This window comes from Rhinoderma darwinii, chromosome 2, assembly GCF_050947455.1.
Source record: "Rhinoderma darwinii isolate aRhiDar2 chromosome 2, aRhiDar2.hap1, whole genome shotgun sequence".
Taxonomy (NCBI): Eukaryota; Metazoa; Chordata; class Amphibia; order Anura; family Rhinodermatidae; genus Rhinoderma; species Rhinoderma darwinii.
In genome coordinates, this window is record NC_134688.1 from 284,149,777 (window position 1) to 284,167,439 (window position 17,663).

Here is a 17,663-nt window from a genome sequence, read left to right on the forward strand (position 1 = left end):
CTGTCACCTACATTATAGCGCCGATCTCCTTATGTAGGAGATAGGGCACTTATAATGTGGTGACAGAGTCTCTTTAAATCCTCAAAGGGTAATGCATTTTTCCTAGATATTTTGTCAACTAGGGCATCTAGTCTAGCAATTTTGTCTCAATCTTTACAGATTTCTTCCTCAATATATATATTGATATTTCCTCCTTAGGATTTTGGTTGATCTTTTGATTAAACTGATAACATTTTTATTAATGGGAAACGTTCTCCTTTTTCTGGAACCTAACTCCTCGAACATAACGTCCTAAACAGAATGGGGTTCTTTGCGATCATCAATATTCTTAGTAGCTCTTACTGGTTTAAGCAATTGATCAATATCCTCCGCAGAAAACAGAATTTCCTGATCGTCCTAAGGCAGCACACTTAGGCCTCATGCCCACTTCAGTCTTTTTCTTCAGTGTGCTAGCCGTTTTTCTGATGGCTAGCACCCTGACCCATTCATTTCAATGGGGCCATGCACACTTCATTTTTTTGACAGTCCCGTTGCTCCGTTCCGATCCAAAGTAGAGCATGTCCTACTTTGGTCCGAGATTCCGTGACCGTGAGGCCCATGCAAGTCAATGGGGCCATCAAAAAAACTGAAGGCACACGGAAGGCATCCGTGTGCCGTCCGTGTGTGACGGAGCCGTTGCCTAGCAACGGCCGGGCGGGCAGAAATACATTACACTAATCGGCAGCCACTTGTCTCTATTAATCACTGATAGAGAAAAGAGGATGCTGATTAAAATAAAATAAAAAGCAGTTCATACGTACCCGGTCGTTAACTTGGTGACGAGTCCCTCTTCTTCCTCCAGTCCGACCTTCCTGCATGACGCAGCAGCCTGTGATTGGCTGCAGAGGCCGCTGCAGCCTGTGATTGGCTGCAGAGGCGGTCACGTGGGATGAAGCATCGTCCCTGGAGGCCGGCCTTCTGACGTCATCCTGACGTGCGTGACCGCCACTACAGCCTGTGATTGGCTGCAGCGATGACATGGATGTCCTGATAATGAATACACATGACCTCCAGCCTGGACGTCATGTGTATTCAGAATCCTGACACTTCTGAATCTTTTCTGTGAGATTCCAGCAAGGGAAACGAAATCTCGTTTACCTCGTAATCTCGCGATTCTGAATACACATGACGTCCAGGCTGGAGGTCATGTGTATTCATTATCAGGACACTTGTGTATGTGGCTGCACATCGTTCTAGTAAGAACACTATGTGCTGTGTAAATGAATGGAGAGGAGTGCATGATGCTGATTGGTCACTGATTCGTCAGCATCATACACTTCTATTCACAACGCCCAGTTAGTAAAACAAGTAAACACGCCCAGTTAAAAACACAATACACGCCCAGTTGGACATACGAAAAAAAAAGCGCCCAGTTGTCCATTTCAAAGCTCATTTGCATATATATATATATATATATATATATATATAAAATTGCTCATAACTTGGCCAAAAATGAACGTTATTTTTTAAAAAAAAAACGTTACTGTTATCTACATTGCAGCGCCGATCACATGCAATAGGAGATAGGGATTTGAGAATCTGGTGACAGAGCCTCTTTAACCCCTCAGATGCTGCACTCAATAGAGCGCATCATCTGATGGGTTTTAACCCGACCGGCGACGCAGTCGCTGGGTTGCTATGGCAATCGGAGGCCAAATAATGGCGGCCGAGTCTGCCTTGTACAGGAGCCAATGAGGACCCGCCTGCGGCGAGTCCTCATAGGCTTCCTGTCAGTGAATAACGGACATTGCTAATACACTGCACTACGTTTGTAATGCAGTATATTAGAGTAGCGATCGGGGCATCAGGCCCTCAAGTGCCCTAGTGGGACAAGTCAAAAAAGTAAAAGAAAGTTCATAAAAATGTCGTAAAACAATAAAAACACAGAAGTTTTAAGTAAAAAAAAAAACTAAACTGCCTTTTTTCACATAGTAACTCTTTTATTATGGGAAAAACCGTAAAAAAAACCAACAAAAAACTATACATAATTGGTATCGCCGCGTCCGTAACGACCCAAACTACAAAACTATTATGTAAATTATCCCGCACGGTGAACGCCGTAAAAAAACAAACCATGAAAAACAACGCCAGAATCTTTGTTTTTAGGTCACATCTCCTCCCAAAAAATGCTATAAAAAATGATCAAAATGTCACATTTATTCCAAAATAGTACCAATAAAAACGACAATCCGTCCCACAAAAAATAATCCCTGACACAGCTTTGTCCACGCAAAAATAAAAAAGTTTTGGGTCTTAGGGCGGATTTACACGCACCTGATTTACGTCAGTGCAACCCGCGTGGTTTTCACGCGGGTCGCATGGACCTATACAAGCCTATGGGGCAGTGCAGACTGTCCATGAGTTTTGCGCAGCGTGAGTCCGTTGCGTAAAACTCACGACATGTTCTATATTTCGGCGTTTTTCGCGCATCACGCACCCATTGAAGTGAATGGGTGCGTGAAAATCACGCGCTCTACGGAACCACTTCCGTGGGACGCGCGTTATTCGCGCAACAGCAGTAAAAGAATGAATGTAAACAGAAAAGCACCACGTGCTTTTCTGTTTATAAACATCCAAACAGAGTGTCATAATGATGGCGGCTGCGTGAAAAGCACACAGTTGCGCATCCATATGAACATGACACACGGAGCTGTCACGCACCTGCCACGCGCGTAAAATGCAGCATTTTTTGCGCGCGCAAAACACACACGTTCGTGTAAATCCGCCCTTAGAATATGGCGACACAGAAAACAAATGATTTTATAAAAAAAGTGATTTTATTGTGCAAAAGTTGCAATACATAATAAAACTATATAAATTTGGTATCGCCGTAATCGTATTGACCCGCAGAATAAAGCTAACATGTAATTTATGGCGCACTGTGGATGCGGAAAAAAAAAAAACAATAAAAAACTATTCCAGAATTGCTTGTTTTTGGTAATTTCCTTTACCAAAAGAAGAAATAAAAAGTGATCAAAAAGTCGTATGTGTTCTAAAATGGTACCAATAAAATCTACAGCCCGTCTTGCAAAAAACAAGCCCACACACAGCTCCATCTACCGAAAAAATAAAGTTATGCCACTAGTAATGCGGTGATGAAAAAACATCTCAATGCGCAGGCCGGAGGGGAACATACCTTCAGTTTCAGGGCCATAGTATTTAGGAACTAGAAAAGGGAAGGGACATAGCACATCCGCTGGAAGCGAGGGCGCCCGTATTATACCAGCGCAAAACTTTCCCAGTAATATTTCCCAAACTACGAAGGAGAAAAAGTCCTCAAAAGGTGCAGAGCGTTACAAAAGGGGGATAAGAAAGAAAAACGTTTATCAGTGTGACACCGGCCTGAGCATAACGGATTGCTTCACATCGTAACACACATCTATGGATAATTGTATTATTTACCCCATTATTATACCCTCTTATTATGCCCTGATGTTCTCCGCACAGATTACATATACCCTGATGGATTCCGCACAGATTACATATACCCTGATGTACTCCGCACAGATTACATATGCCATCACATTATAAATTGAAATACCAGCAAAACCCCAAACAGAACTACTACCAAGCAAAATCCATGCTCAAAATGGCGGTCTTTCCCTTCTTAGCCCTACAGTGTGCCCAAACAGCAATTTATGGCCACAAGTAAGGCATTACCATATCCGGGAGAACCCGCTTAACAATTTATGGGGTAAGATTCTCTAGGGGCACAACATATTGTGCGGTGAATAAGCAGATCAGTGGAAAAATTGCAGTTTTCACTTTGCACCATCCACTGCGTATTCATTTCTGCAAAACACCTGTGGAGTCTAAATTCTCACTACACCCCTTGATAAATGCCTTTAGGGGTTTTAGGTCACTTTTGTTTGATACATCAGGGGTTTTGCAAATGCAACATGAAGTCCGCAAACCATTGCAGCAAAATCTACGCTCCAAAAGATAAATACCGCTCCTTTTCTTCTGAATGCTCCCATATATGTAAACAGCCGATTATAACCACATGGGGTGTTAGCGTACTCAGGAGAAATTGCTTTAGAAATGTTGGGGTGCTTTTTCTTCTCTATTCCTTGGAAAAATGAAAAATGTTGATCTAAATCTAAATCTTATTGGAAAATATATATTTTTTTCATTTTCATGGCTTAATTCTAATTAATTCAGCAAAAAACCTTTGGGATCAAAATTTTCACTATACCCCTAGATGATTCCTCAGGGGTGCAGTTTCCCATGAGTCACTTTTGGGGTGTTTTCACTGTACTAGTACTACAGGGGCTCAGCAAATGTGACATGGCGCCCAGAAACCATTCCAAAATCCAAATGGTGCTCCTTCCATTCTGAGCCCTACCATGTGTCCAAACAGACGTTTATGACCACATGTGGGGTATTGTTTTACTCGGGACAAATTGCTTTACAAATGTTGCGGTGCTTTTTCTCCTTCAGTCCTTGTGGAAATGAAAAAAAAATAGATAAACCTACATTTTCTTTGAAAAAATGTAGATTTTCATTTTTACGGCCTACTTCCAATAAGTTCTGTAAAACACCTGTGGGGTCAAAATGCTCACTGTACCCCTAGATAATTTCCTCATGGGGTGTAGTTTCCAAAATGGGGTCTCTTGTTGGGGGTTTCCACTGTTTTGTCCCCTCAGGGGGCTTTGCAAATGCGACATGGCCACCGCAAACCATTCCTGCTAAATTTGAGTTCCAAAAGCCAAATGGCGCTCTTTCCCTTCTCAGCCTCGCCGTGTGTCCAAACAGCCATTTATGACCATGTGTGGTATTGTTTTACTCGGGAGAAATTGCTCTACAAATGTTGAGGTGCTTTTTCTACTTTAGTTCTTTTGGAAATGAAAAGAATTTGGCTAAACCTACATTTTTATTTGAAAAAAATGTAGATTTTCATGGCCTAGTTCCAAAAATTTTAGCAAAAACACTGGCGGGTCAAAATGCTTGCTACACCCCTAAATAAATTCCTCGAGGAGTGTAGTTTCCCAAATTGGGTCACTTTAGGGGGGTTTCCACTGTTTTAGTACCACAAGACCTCTTCAAAGCTGATATGGTGCCTAAAATATATTCTAATAAAAAGGAGGCCCAAAATCCACTAGGTGCTACTTTGATTCGGAGGCCTGTGTTTCAGTCCAGTAGCACACTAGAGCCACATGTGGGATATTTCCTAAAACTGCAGAACTTGGGCAATAAATATTGGGTTGCGTTTCTCTGGTAAAACCTTCTGTGGTACAAAAAAAATGGATTAAAAATAAATTTCTGGAAAAAAAAATGAACTTTGTAAATTTCACCTCTACTTTGCCTTAATTCCTGCGAAATGTCTAAAGGGTTAAGAAACTTTCTAAATGCTGTTTTGAATACTTTGAGGGGTGCAGTTTTTAAAATGGAGTGACTTATTGGGGGTTTCTAATATATAAGGCCCTCAAAGCCACTTCAGAACTGAACTGCCCCCTGTAAAAATAGCCTTTTGAAATTTTCTTGAAAATGCGAGAAATTGCTGCTAAAGTTCTAAGCCTTGTAACGTCCTAGAAAAATAAAAGGATGTTCAAAAAACGATGCTAAACTAAAGTATACATATGGGGGATGTTTATTAGCAATATTTTTGTGTGGTATAACTGCAGTCTTACAAGCAGATACATTTAAATTGAGAAAAATGCTAATTTTTGCAATTTTTCGCTACATTTTGGTGTTTTTCACAATTAAATACTGAATGTATCGGGCAAATTTTGCCAGTAACATAAAGTCCAATAAGTCACGAGAAAACAATCTCAGAATCGCTATTATAAAGTACAAGCATTCCGGAGTTATTACCACATAAAGTGAAAAATGAGGCTCTGTCAGGAAGGTCAAAAGTGGCCAAAGAGGGAAGGGGTTAAAGGATCCAATGGATCCAATCTTCTGGTGCAGTTGCAAGCCCCTCCCTCCCTGTTTGGGCCGCTGGAACACCGCTCCCCGGGAGGTAGCACGTCACTTCCACTGGATACACCGTCTGGAAGAGACCGGCGAAAAGCGTTCAATGAGGCAGAACGCCACTCTATGCATTCCGGCTTCTGGACAGTAGTGGAAGCATGGAGGTAGAGCGCGGCACAAGGTAAAAACACTCATCCCCCCATAGGAGATTTGACACGTCAGGCTAAAGCCACCTCCGCAGAGGGAAGCGGTGACCGGGAGAGGAGAGAGGAACTACTATAGACTCGAGGTTGCTCCAGAAGAGCTTAAAGCTGGCCATACATTTCAGATAGCGGTCTGCTGAACGATAGCTATTCCTCCCAACTCCCCCATACACCTGCACACTCGGCCGAGTGCATATGTTCTCAATAGGGAGGAGTAAAGCCACTGCCAGACTCCTCTGGCAGCGGCTTATCTCCTTGCAAACAGAAGGATCGGGCATGTTAGAATCCAACATGCCCAACTCTTCTCTCCCCCGACAGCAGACGTCAGGACACCAACATACACATTAGTAGGTTTGCCAGTTCCGACGAAATCGGCATGTTCAGCCGACATGCATCTAGTGTGAATGGCCACGTTTACAAATCCGGAACGCCGTTAGGAGAACCGGTATTAACTGGCTGGGGAATCTGCAGTTCCAGAGAAAGGTGCTTTCCTTTGCTTATAGCACAGATCTCAGAGAGTTCCCTAGGCTATCCCATCTGGAGGACAGCAAACCTAACTGGGTATGTGGAAAAGTGTGTCCCTTTTTATTTCATTTGGCTTCCTGCCCCGCGAATGGGATGTTACTCCAGGGGTGCTTTCATAAGTAAAACTTGTTTAAAAAAAACTTGTACGGGCAGACTAAGGCCTCATTCACACGACAGGGTACGAGTGTCGGCCGGGAAAATCGGCCGTTTTTGGCCGATTTTCCCGGCCGGTTTGCATCCGTTCCGATTCCGTTCCGGGCCGTGTTGCCGTTTTTACCGGCCGATTTGGACCCGATTTGCATCCGTTTTTTTCCCTGTCCGTTTTAAAATCGGATGAATTTCATTTAAATTTGTTGCCACACACAGCCCTTTGTAGATAATGCCACCCAGCCCCCTGCTGGTAATGCCACCCAGCCCCCTGCAGGTAATGCCACCCAGCCCCCTGCAGGTAATGCTACAGAGCCCCCTGTAGGTAATGCCACCAAGTCCCCTGTAGGTAATGCCACCAAGTCCCCTGTAGGTAATGCCACACAGCTTCCTGTAGGTTATGCCACACAGCCCCTTGTAGGTGATGCCACCCTGCCCCTTGTAGGTGATGCCACCCTGCCCCTTGTAGGTGATGCCACCCAGCCCCCTGCAGGTGATGCCACCCAGCCCCCTGCAGGTGATGCCACCCAGCCCCCTGCAGGTGATGCCACCCAGCCCCCTGTAGGTGATGCCACCCAGCCCCCTGCAGGTGATGCCACCCTGCCCCTGTAGGTGATGCCACCCTGCCCCCTGTAGGTGATGCCACCCTGCCCCCTGTAGGTTGCACCCATCCCCCCCCTTCCAGGAGAAGTCACTGACTTCAATGTCCATATATGGACAGTGTAGTCACTGACTTCTCCTGGAGAGGAATGACCTGCCACAGGTCGGGAATTCCGCTTCAGAAGTGAGTGACGTCACTGTGTCCATATATGGACAGTGTAGTCACTCACTTCTCCTGTAGCGGCATCCCAGGCCATAGAGTCGGGGATTCCGCTGCAGAAGTGAGTGACTTCGCTGTGTCCATATATGGACAGTGTAGTCACTCACTTCTCATGTAGCGGAATCCCCAATCCCCGGCCGGGGATTGGGGATTCAGACTCCTGCAGGGAGCAAAAAAAGACCCTCTTCCTCCTCACATGAACTCTGCACTGTGAGGAGGAGAGAGAGAGCGCGAGCGACGGTAGATCCGGCCATCACTCGGGACACATTCCGGTGATGGCCGTGTATTACCCGGCCCCATAGACTTCTATGGGAGCCGGGCAGCCGGGTACCCGGCCGAAAATAGTGCACGTCCCATTTTTTGACGGCCGGTTTTCCCGGCCCGTCAAAAAAATCGGTCGTGTGAATAGCCCCATTAGGGGTCTATTCTTCCTAATGCAGCCGGGTGCCGGCCGATTTATGAACGGCCGTCACCCGGCCGGGAAACCCTGTCGTGTGAATTCCGCCTAAGGCTATGTTTAAATTTAGCGGATTTGCGGGCAGAAAATCCACAGAGTATTAGAGTAGCAGCAAAGTGTTTGTGACCGACACTGCAGTAAAATTTACGTGCAGAAATTGACTTGCGGTGTGGATTTTTTAAATCTGCAGAATGTCAATTTATGCTGCGGAAAGTTTGCAGATTTCTTGCACGATTTAGTGCGGACTTTCGGACAGAATTCTCTGCAGAATCTGGCTCACAGATGGAGGTGACAAGAGGGGTGCCCTATTTGTGATGTCCATATGCCTACATGGAAGATTTGTTTCAGACAATTCTGCTACGGAAATTTCGTTTCATACATCTGAATTGAGTCGCTTCTGCACCAAGGGGGTGAAATCATTATCCTTTTTACACCAGTTTCCTGGCATAGAAAAGTTGCAAATGCCTCAAAAGTCGCAATTTTTTTGTTTTACTAAAAAGTGAGTGGAGCTTAGTAGAAGGGGGTGTGGCCTTCCACGGCCCAACAAATTTACTATAGTTTACGCCAGAAGCTGACGTAAATTATAGATAAAATCTACTCCAGCTCGTAGCTTTGACTTTCTAGCGCACGGATGAATTTCTAATAAATTAGGGGCATTTTACTCCAGCGCTCTTTAGATCAAGACTGGCACCAGTTTTCATAAATTCCCCCTTCAGATGAATGGGACAGTTGCAGAAATTTCTGCAACAAATCTGCCACATGTGAATATTCCCTAATAGGGTATATGGACAGGTGTTGTCTCCATGAGTCAACCGCTTCAAGTAAGCTTAACCTCTTGCGTCAGTGCAAAGTGACATGTTTTTTTTTCTATTTTACTGGTATTTATATATCTGTCATATGATGTTGTACCTTAGGCTCTGTGCACACTGTACGTTTAAAGTATATGCCGGAAAAGCTTCTGGCGAATAGAATAAACAGATTCATAGGCCTCAATTTATCTTACAGAGGACAAAAGTGCATACCGCAAAAAAAAGTATGGAATAGCGTAGTAGACTACGCTATCCCATACAATGGTATCTAGTAAAAAACGTTCAGCGCGCATTATATGTTTTTTTTTTACAATGGTACCTTATGGGCGATGTATCTTACTGTATGCCTGTACCAGTGGTTCCCAGCCGGGGTGCCGCGGCACCCTTGGGTGACGTGAGAACCCTCCAGGTGTGCCGCGACGCTCCTCTGAACCACTGCCACGGCTGTGCTTTCTCTCCTCCTCCTCTAAGCGCGAAGTGCATGTGAGAAGGAGATTTTTTGCAGACCCCTTGTAGATGGCACACCCCACATCCATAGATGGCACCACCCCTTCCTGTAGATAGCGCCACTGTAGTTCCCTATAGGAGCAAAATCACCCTGTGGTCAGGGATTCCACTCCTGGACGGAGCGCTTTATGTCTCTGTCCATATATGGACAGTGACATCAGGGGCAACTCCTGAAGCGGAATCCCAGTCCACATCATTGGACTTATGTCAGGGGCTTCTGCTTGAGCCAAATCACCGGCCACCGCGCTGGCAACGCTAAATGGACAGAGATGTCAGGGGCTTCTCCTGGAGCCGAATCACTGGCCACCGCGCCGGCAATGCCATGGACGGGGATTCCGCTTCAGGAGTTGCCCCTGATGTCACTGTCCATATGTGGACAGACATCAAGCGCTCCGTCCAGGAGCGGAATCCTCGGCCACATGGGGATTCCGATCCTTCAGGGAGCTAGAGTGGCGCGATCTACAGGAAGAAGGGGGTGCTATCTACAAGGGGGCTGTGTGGCGCTACCTACAAGGGGGCTGTGTGGTGCTACCTACAAGGGGGCTGTGTGGCGCTACCTACAATGGGGCTGTGTGGCGCTACCTACAAGGGGGTATCTGTGAGTGGCGGGCTGATGGTAATTTTAGTGAGAGTGGCGGGCTAATGGACATTTTACTGTGAGTGACAGGCTGATGGTCTTCAAGTGTTTTCCAACTCTGACCTCAAATTGAAATTAATAGGAGGCAGAAAGAACCTGCAGTGCTCGTTTGGAGTACCTTTTTGCCTGCATCTTTGGCATTAGCTTAAACGGCTTAAAAAAACGCAGGCAAAAAAAATGCTAAAAAATTGTCAAATAACACTGTCAGTTCAAAATCTGCCCCAAAATTCCTGAAGGAATTTAGAGGCAGATTTTTTTCTGCCTTACAAAAAACGCTGTGTGAACATACCCTAAGGGCTTATTTAGACGAACGTGATATACGTCCGTGCAACGCGCTTGATTTTCACGCGCCTCGCACAGACCTATTTTAGTCTATGGGGCCATGCAGACTGTCCGTGAGTTTCATGCAGCGTGTGTCCGCTGCGTAAACTCACGACATGTCCGATATTTTTGCGTTGTTCGCGCATCACGCACCCATTGAAGTCAATGGGTGCGTGAAAATCCCATGCAGCACTTCCGTGTGACGCGCGTGATTTGCGCAACAGCAGTAAAAAGTATGAATGTAAACAGAAAAGCACCACATGCTTTTCTGTTTACAAACATCCAAACGGAGTGTCATAATGATGGCGGCTGTGCGAAAATCACGCAGCCACGCATCATACACGGAGCTGTTAAGTACCTTTTGCGCGCGCAAAACATTGCGGTTTTTGCGCGCGCAAAACGCACACGCTCGTGTAAATCCGGCCTAAGAGTCTAGTGCTTGTATTTAGCCGTTTTCTATCTTTCTCGAAACAATTTTTGGTGGGGTGCCCTGAGGAAATTTTTTTTTCCCAGGAAACTCTGGCCTATACAGTGGGATACGTCGCAGCCTCCATCGGAGTTATATATCTGGGAGCCGCACCTATCCCTAGAATAGGGCCATTCGGAATGGTTGCGGAAGGCACTTTATTAGCATTAAAGACCGAAATACGGACACTAGGATCCGTAGTTTGCGGCCCAGTCGCACTCTAGTGGAAGTGAAGGGTAAAGATTAGTAAGGGTATGCTCATAAGCGCCATTTTATATCTAACGTAATCCCCTTCAATGCAGCTATACCAGAAAACCGTCCCCAATATTTGCAACGATGGGAACAAACTTTCCCATACTTGCAAATATTGAAGCAAATAGGTCCTCTAAGGCCAAGATCACACTCAGTTTTGCTGCAGTCTTTTCCTCAGTGTTTTAGCCAAAGCCAGAAGTGGATCCAAAGGAAAGAAAACATATAAAGACAAGACTGATATGTTTATTTTCTTTTATGTCTATTTGGCTATAAACAACAAAAAAAAACTGCGCCAAAGACTGCATCAAAACTGTGTGTGTGTGATTCTGGCCTAAAGGTATTGGAAAGAGTGTCAGATTATGGGTTAGAAACGGGGTTACAAGTGAAAACTAATGAATAAACTTGTGAGAGATCTGCTAATACAGTAGGGTGATATACAATCTGCCAGCACGTCCATAACAACACTCATGTCGTATTACTGAGGTAAAATCAATGGCCACAAACCTTGTCAGGGAAGTTGCATGTGGACTTCAACACTGTACGCGTACACCAGCCTAAACTACAGTCAGTGCCCCTCACATCTCCTCAGGACAAGTAGCATTAGTTTCATTCACATCTACAGGCGTGAGCAGCACGACCCGTAAAGCAGATCGACGTACTGTAGTACCTGACTGTATCCAGCTGAGGCCGCCACTTGCCCTGCAGCTGTTCAGGAGTCGTTCTATCAAAATCCCGCGAATCCTCCTCAGCCACTGCCTAACCAGAGTGCCGGCTGCCTGCGGGCTCAAACGGGCTACTCTGGGGGCGCTGACGGGGAGGCCTGCTTGGGGAAAGCATTGGTTTGAATGCAAAATAATGGAAGTTCTTGAATGTTCACTCATAGTGCTTAGAATGTGATTACCCGCCTTGTAACTACGGTAGTAAACACAAGTCTCCACAGTATTGTATTGTGCCAGTTTTTTATTTATTTATTATGTATTTCTGGGATATTTGTGTAACAACCAATGTGGATATTACAACTACCGAAGGGGTTTATCACCCAGCTTTACCAGTATCCTGAATGTATCTTTCAGGGTTCAGTTCTTCTGCTCCATCATCTGATCAGAATGAGAATAACGGAAGCTCGGGATCCATTGCATGACGGAAACCAACGGCGCCTGACTGGACCCATTGACTTCAATGGTTACTGACGGGTAATGGCTTCCGTCTTTTTGCCGGACATAATGGTGCAGTGTTTATGTCTAGCAAAATCATCAAAATCTGTGACAGAAGACATTAGGCTGGGTTCACACACACTATTTACGGACGTAATTCTGGCGTTTTAGCCCCGAATTATGTCCGAAAATGCGTCTCAAAAGCGTCGGCAAACATCTGCCCATTCATTTGAATGGGTCTTACGATGTTCTGTTCCGATGGTCGTTTTTTTTACGCGCCGCTATCATAAGGCGGCGCGTAAAAAAGACGCCCGCGTCAAAGAAGTGCCTGTCACTTCTTCAGACGTAAATGGAGCCGTTTTACATGGACTCCATGGAAAACCAGCTCCAATTACGTCCATAATGGACGCAGCAAAAGACGCCTGCACATGCCATTACGGCGCTGTTTTCTCCTGAAAACAGCTCCGTGATTTCAGCCGTTACGGACGTGTACGTGTGAACATACCCTTAGGCTGTGTTCACATCTGCGTCAGGGTTCCGTTCTGTCTACATTTTCCATCGGAACGGAGCCCTGACTGACACAAATGGAAACCAGAGGTTTCCATCGCCATTAATTTCAATGGTGACGGATCCGGTGCCAATGGTTTCCGTTTGTCTCCATTGTGCAGGGGTTCTGTCGTTTTCTGCCTGCAAAATCCTCCATGTGAACAGGGCCTGAAAGTACCCCTAAGTCTACATGCACACGTTGTGGAATTTTTTTCAGAAAATCTGCATCAAAACCGTGGGTAAACGTAGGTCATTCCAATGGTAAAATCTGCACGTAATGCTTTGTTCACACAGGGCAGATACGTTGCATAAAAACACAGCATGTGCATTCGCCCTGGCTGAAAAAGTGCACCAAATTGTGTTGCGGTTTTTCAGTCAGAATTTCCTCTGTGGAAAACTGCACATAAAAAAAACACTGTTTCATACTTATGTAGCCATGGCAACGTGTCCCTCTACAGGCCGGCCTCCTGGGATGACATTTCATCCCATGTGATTGGCTGCAGCGCTCACATGGGATGAAACGTCATCCCAGGAGGCTGGCCTGGACGAAGAAGCACAGAATTCTAGGTAAGTATAAGGGTATGTTCACACGCTTAGCAAAAAACATCGGATAATACAAAGCTCTTTCAGGGGAAAACAGCTCCTGCACTTCTTTTTCGTGGCCGTTTTTTACGCGGCCGTTTTTCAAAATGGCCCGTTGGAACAGAGCGCAGTTTTTCCCATTGAAATCAATGGGCAGATGTTTGGAGGCATTCTGCTTCCGATTTTTCGGCCATTTACGGCCCGAAAATAAGCCGTGTGAACATACCCTAAGTGTTTTTTTTTCTAAATTGCGATTTTTCGGTGGAATCGCAGCTTTTCAGCCGCAAAAATCGTGACATCGGCTATTTGTTGCAGGTTTTACCTCCCCATTGAATTCAATGGGGAAAAACTTGCATCAAAGAAGCAGCAATTACGCAAATACAATTGACATGCTGTGGATTAAAAAACTGCACCGCAGGTCAATTTCTGAAGTTTTTCTCGCTTATCATTTACGCAGCGTGTGGATGGGATTTGTTCAACTCTCATGAACTTTGCTGCTACGCTACATATGAACTTCTAGTGCAGTTCATTTATGTGTCTTTAGGTGCGGTTTTTACATTTTGATGCGGAAATAGGTGCGGTTTTATGCTGCGGTTTTTTGTGTTGTTTTAAAACTAATGAAGAAAAGAAATGTGCATAAGCGTATAGGTAAATGAATTAATAATTAACTTTTATTAGGTATAACTAAAAAGGTAGCAAAGTGGGACATACAACATATAGGGTATGTTCACACGAGGGCGTCCGTTACGGCTGAAATTACGGGGATGTTTCAGCCTGAAAACATCCCCGTAATTTCAGCCGTACCGGCATGTGCAGGCGCTTGAACGCCGCGTCAATTACGGGCGTAATTAGCGCTGCTATTCATTGGAGTCAATGAATAACGGCTCTAATTACGGCCAAAGAAGTGACAGGTGACTTCTTTGACGCGGGCGTCTATTTACGCGCCGTCTTTTGACAGCGGCGCGTAAATATACGCCTCGTGTGAACAGACAAACGTCTGCCCATTGCTTTCAATGGGCAGATGTTTGTCAGCGCTATTGAGGCGCTATTTTCGGGCGTAATTCGGGGCAAAAACGCCCGATTTACGTCCGTAAATAGGCCGTGTGAACATACCCATAAATTAAAAACAGCCAAGGTTGACCAGCAAGTAGGTATATAGAGGAGCGTGATCGTATTTGAGTAAGTGGAGTGCACCTAAGCACTGGTGTAACAGACCAGCGGCAGTCGTACGTTATGCTGCCGACTCTAAGGCTGGGTTCACACGACCTATTTTCAGACGTAAACGAGGCGTATTATGCCTCGTTTTACGCCTGAAAATAGGGCTGCAATACGTCGGCAAACATCTGCCCATTCATTTGAATGGGTTTGCCAACGTACTGTGCAGACAACCTACATACATACTGATACCTTGAGTCAAACTGTCGTTGCCAGATACAATAGGTCTACCTGGCATGCGGTGAATGCATTTATGTAATTTGGGCAGTGCATAAAAGGTCGAGATGGTAGGGCTGGGATTATACATCCTTTTAAACTCGTCAATAGAAATTAGACCCTGTGACTTCGCTTCATTCAGGAGAAGTCGCAGTTCAGCTAGAAAGATAGTAGTAGGATTTTTCTCCATGGTGATATAAGTGGTGGTGTCATCCAACAGTCTATGGAACATAGATGAATAATCCACCCGATCCATAATGACAATATTACCCTCCTTATCAGAGGGTTTTAGATTGATTTCCTCATTCTTACAAAGTTCAGCCAATGCTGTTTGTTCCATCATACTGAGATTATTATGAGTTTTTGCTTTATGAGCTTTCAGTTTTTCTACTTCACTACTAACCATTTTGATAAAAATGTCGATATGTGCAAATTGAGAGAAAGGTGGTGCCATCCGTGATTTGGGGCGCAGGGATGAGAAGGGACCAGTGGCTATGTCAGCACTGATAATATTTTCATTTGCCAGATCTTCTAGATCTCGAAGAGTACGTAATTCAATAAGTTCAATAGAATTATAGTCAGAAGCAAGTGTTTTAATAGAGCAAGTTTCCTTGCAAATAGATTAATGTCCTTCGTCCAGGTGAACTCATCAAATGAAGGAGTGGGGGTGTAGGATAAGCCCTTCCGTAGAAGGGTCACTTGGTGTAGAGTCAGCTGGACAGAGGACATATTATAAATCTGCATTTCACCTCCAATACCGATGTTACTCGTTTGTTTAGTTATTTGTTTAGGCTCCATGGTATATTGGGGGGCCCTAAAAAAGGAAAGGTATTGACAGTGCCCGTAAGAGCCGAGGTAGTACTCATTGACTTCATGACATTTCTACTATTTGTCCCTGTGTTGGTCACTGCTAAGGATGGAATAATGGGTACATTGGTAGTGGACTGCATAGGTAAGGAGAGAAAGGATGATGTAGCAGAGGTTGATGTGGTGGGTGCATTTGGCACGATAGTCCTGTTTGGGCATACTGAATTTATGTGCTTTGGCACGGAAGGGGGTCTCTTAGATGAATTGTACCCCCTGTTCTTAATTTTACGTTTAGCCCCCAATCTACTATCGTCCTGTGACGATCTGGAGTCGTCAGTGCCTGAGATATCAGACTCCGAGAAGTCTGTGAATATAGTTCCTTGATTGGAGGGAGGATTGAAAGAACTGCGAGTTCTATAAGTATACGCTTGCCCTGTGTCAAAATCCCTGCGATCTCGGATGTACTTCCGATGCTTTCTATCCTTAATCTCTCTCTGTAAGTTTCCTATATTTTTTTTTCACAGGTATTGAACTCAGGTACAGTATTAAAGGCCTGGATGTCAGTGATCTCTTTTTCCAATTGTGAATGGATTTTAGCAAAGTCTCGTTTTTAAAATTCAAGGAGTTAGTGCAACATACGTAGGGAATTGTCAGTGAGTAGTTGTTCCCAGCCTTTAATAAAGGTGTTATCAATGCAATACGAGTTAGGTGTAATATTGATACGTAGACCCCTATATACGATTTTCTGTTGGATATATGTCTCCATATATGTTTTTTGTAGGTCTCTAAAGGTCGTTTGTATGTCAAAATTATGCAATGGTATATTGTCAGTGGAGAAAACAAATCCTGCCTCAGAAGATAGCTCATCTGGATTAATTTTTTTGAATGGGAAACTTGCCTTTGTTCAGACAGAAAGAAAATTATTGTCATTGATATTTAAATTTCCAAGTGGAAAAAGGGGGTCGGAAAAATAGGGTGATTAACCCAATATGAAATACAAAAACTAGGGATGACCCTGATAGCTGTCAGGCAACAAACATCCAATGAAGAAAAGAAATGTGCATAAGCGAACACAATACCCAGCTTTCCCAGCTATCACAGCGTATAGGTAAATTAATTAATAATTAACTTTTATTAGGTATAACAAAAAAGGTAGCAAAGTGGGACATACAACATATAAATTAAAAACAGCCAAGGTTGACCAGCAAGTAGGTATATAGAGGAGCGTGATTGTATTTGAGTAAGTGGAGTGCACCTAAGCACTGGTGTAACAGACCAGCGGCAGTCGTACGTTATGCCGCTGACTCTAGCAGTATCATTGCTGGCCCAACTCTGAATTAAAATGAGCACAGAAGCCCCCCCGACATATTTCATATACCCTCAGGGGTATAATGGGGCTAATGATGGTGTGCACGAGATTTCCTTCTCTTTAAAACCTCGGAGATTACATACATAGGGGTGTGGTGTGGCCCATGCCAATGAAGATGCCTAGAAAGCGTCACACCCACAGTCTCTGTGATGGACGTGCATGCCGTCCAATCAGAGGACGGAACTCACGGCCAATCACGATAGCCGAATGACTCATGCGTATAACATCAAAAGTGGCTGTCAGAAGGAATAGGTATCGGAGTGTCTGCACATGACATTGCACTTAGAGAATAAACAGCAAAAGAGACTGAACGAAGAGCCAATCGTGGTAAGTATATTGCCAATCAATTAGCTATCATGATGTCAAAGAATGCATCCCTGATCGTGAAGAGAGACACTCATGCGATGTGTTGGGAATTTTGATGTCTGTTCCTCTCAAATCCACAGTATTTTATGCAAACATTGGCCCATCCTTCAAGCTGATTCAGATCTTAGAGAGGCCATCTCTAATTCTCCTAGCATAACATATCGTAGAGGTAAGAACCTCTGAGAATTTTTGGTTCACAGCCATTTTTCTACACCTTCCATCTCACGAAAGACCTGGCTCTCGTCCCCGGTTATAGGCTCTCACCCATGTGGGAGATGTTCCTTCTGTCCTTACATGGCTACTATGAAGAGT

At 44.6% G+C, this 17,663-nt stretch overlaps 1 protein-coding gene across 2 annotated transcripts in view; it reads right to left on the reverse strand.

The window, feature by feature from the left end:
• ZMYM4 (zinc finger MYM-type containing 4) overlaps positions 1–11,725 on the reverse strand; it is a 130,796-nt gene extending 119,071 nt beyond the window's left edge. For both annotated transcript variants that reach the window (XM_075853357.1, XM_075853358.1), the window contains exon 1: positions 11,601–11,725. The gene's annotated coding sequence lies outside the window, so the exon portion shown is untranslated. The remainder of the gene's footprint in view (positions 1–11,600) is intronic.
• Between the last annotated feature and the right edge of the window lie 5,938 nt (positions 11,726–17,663).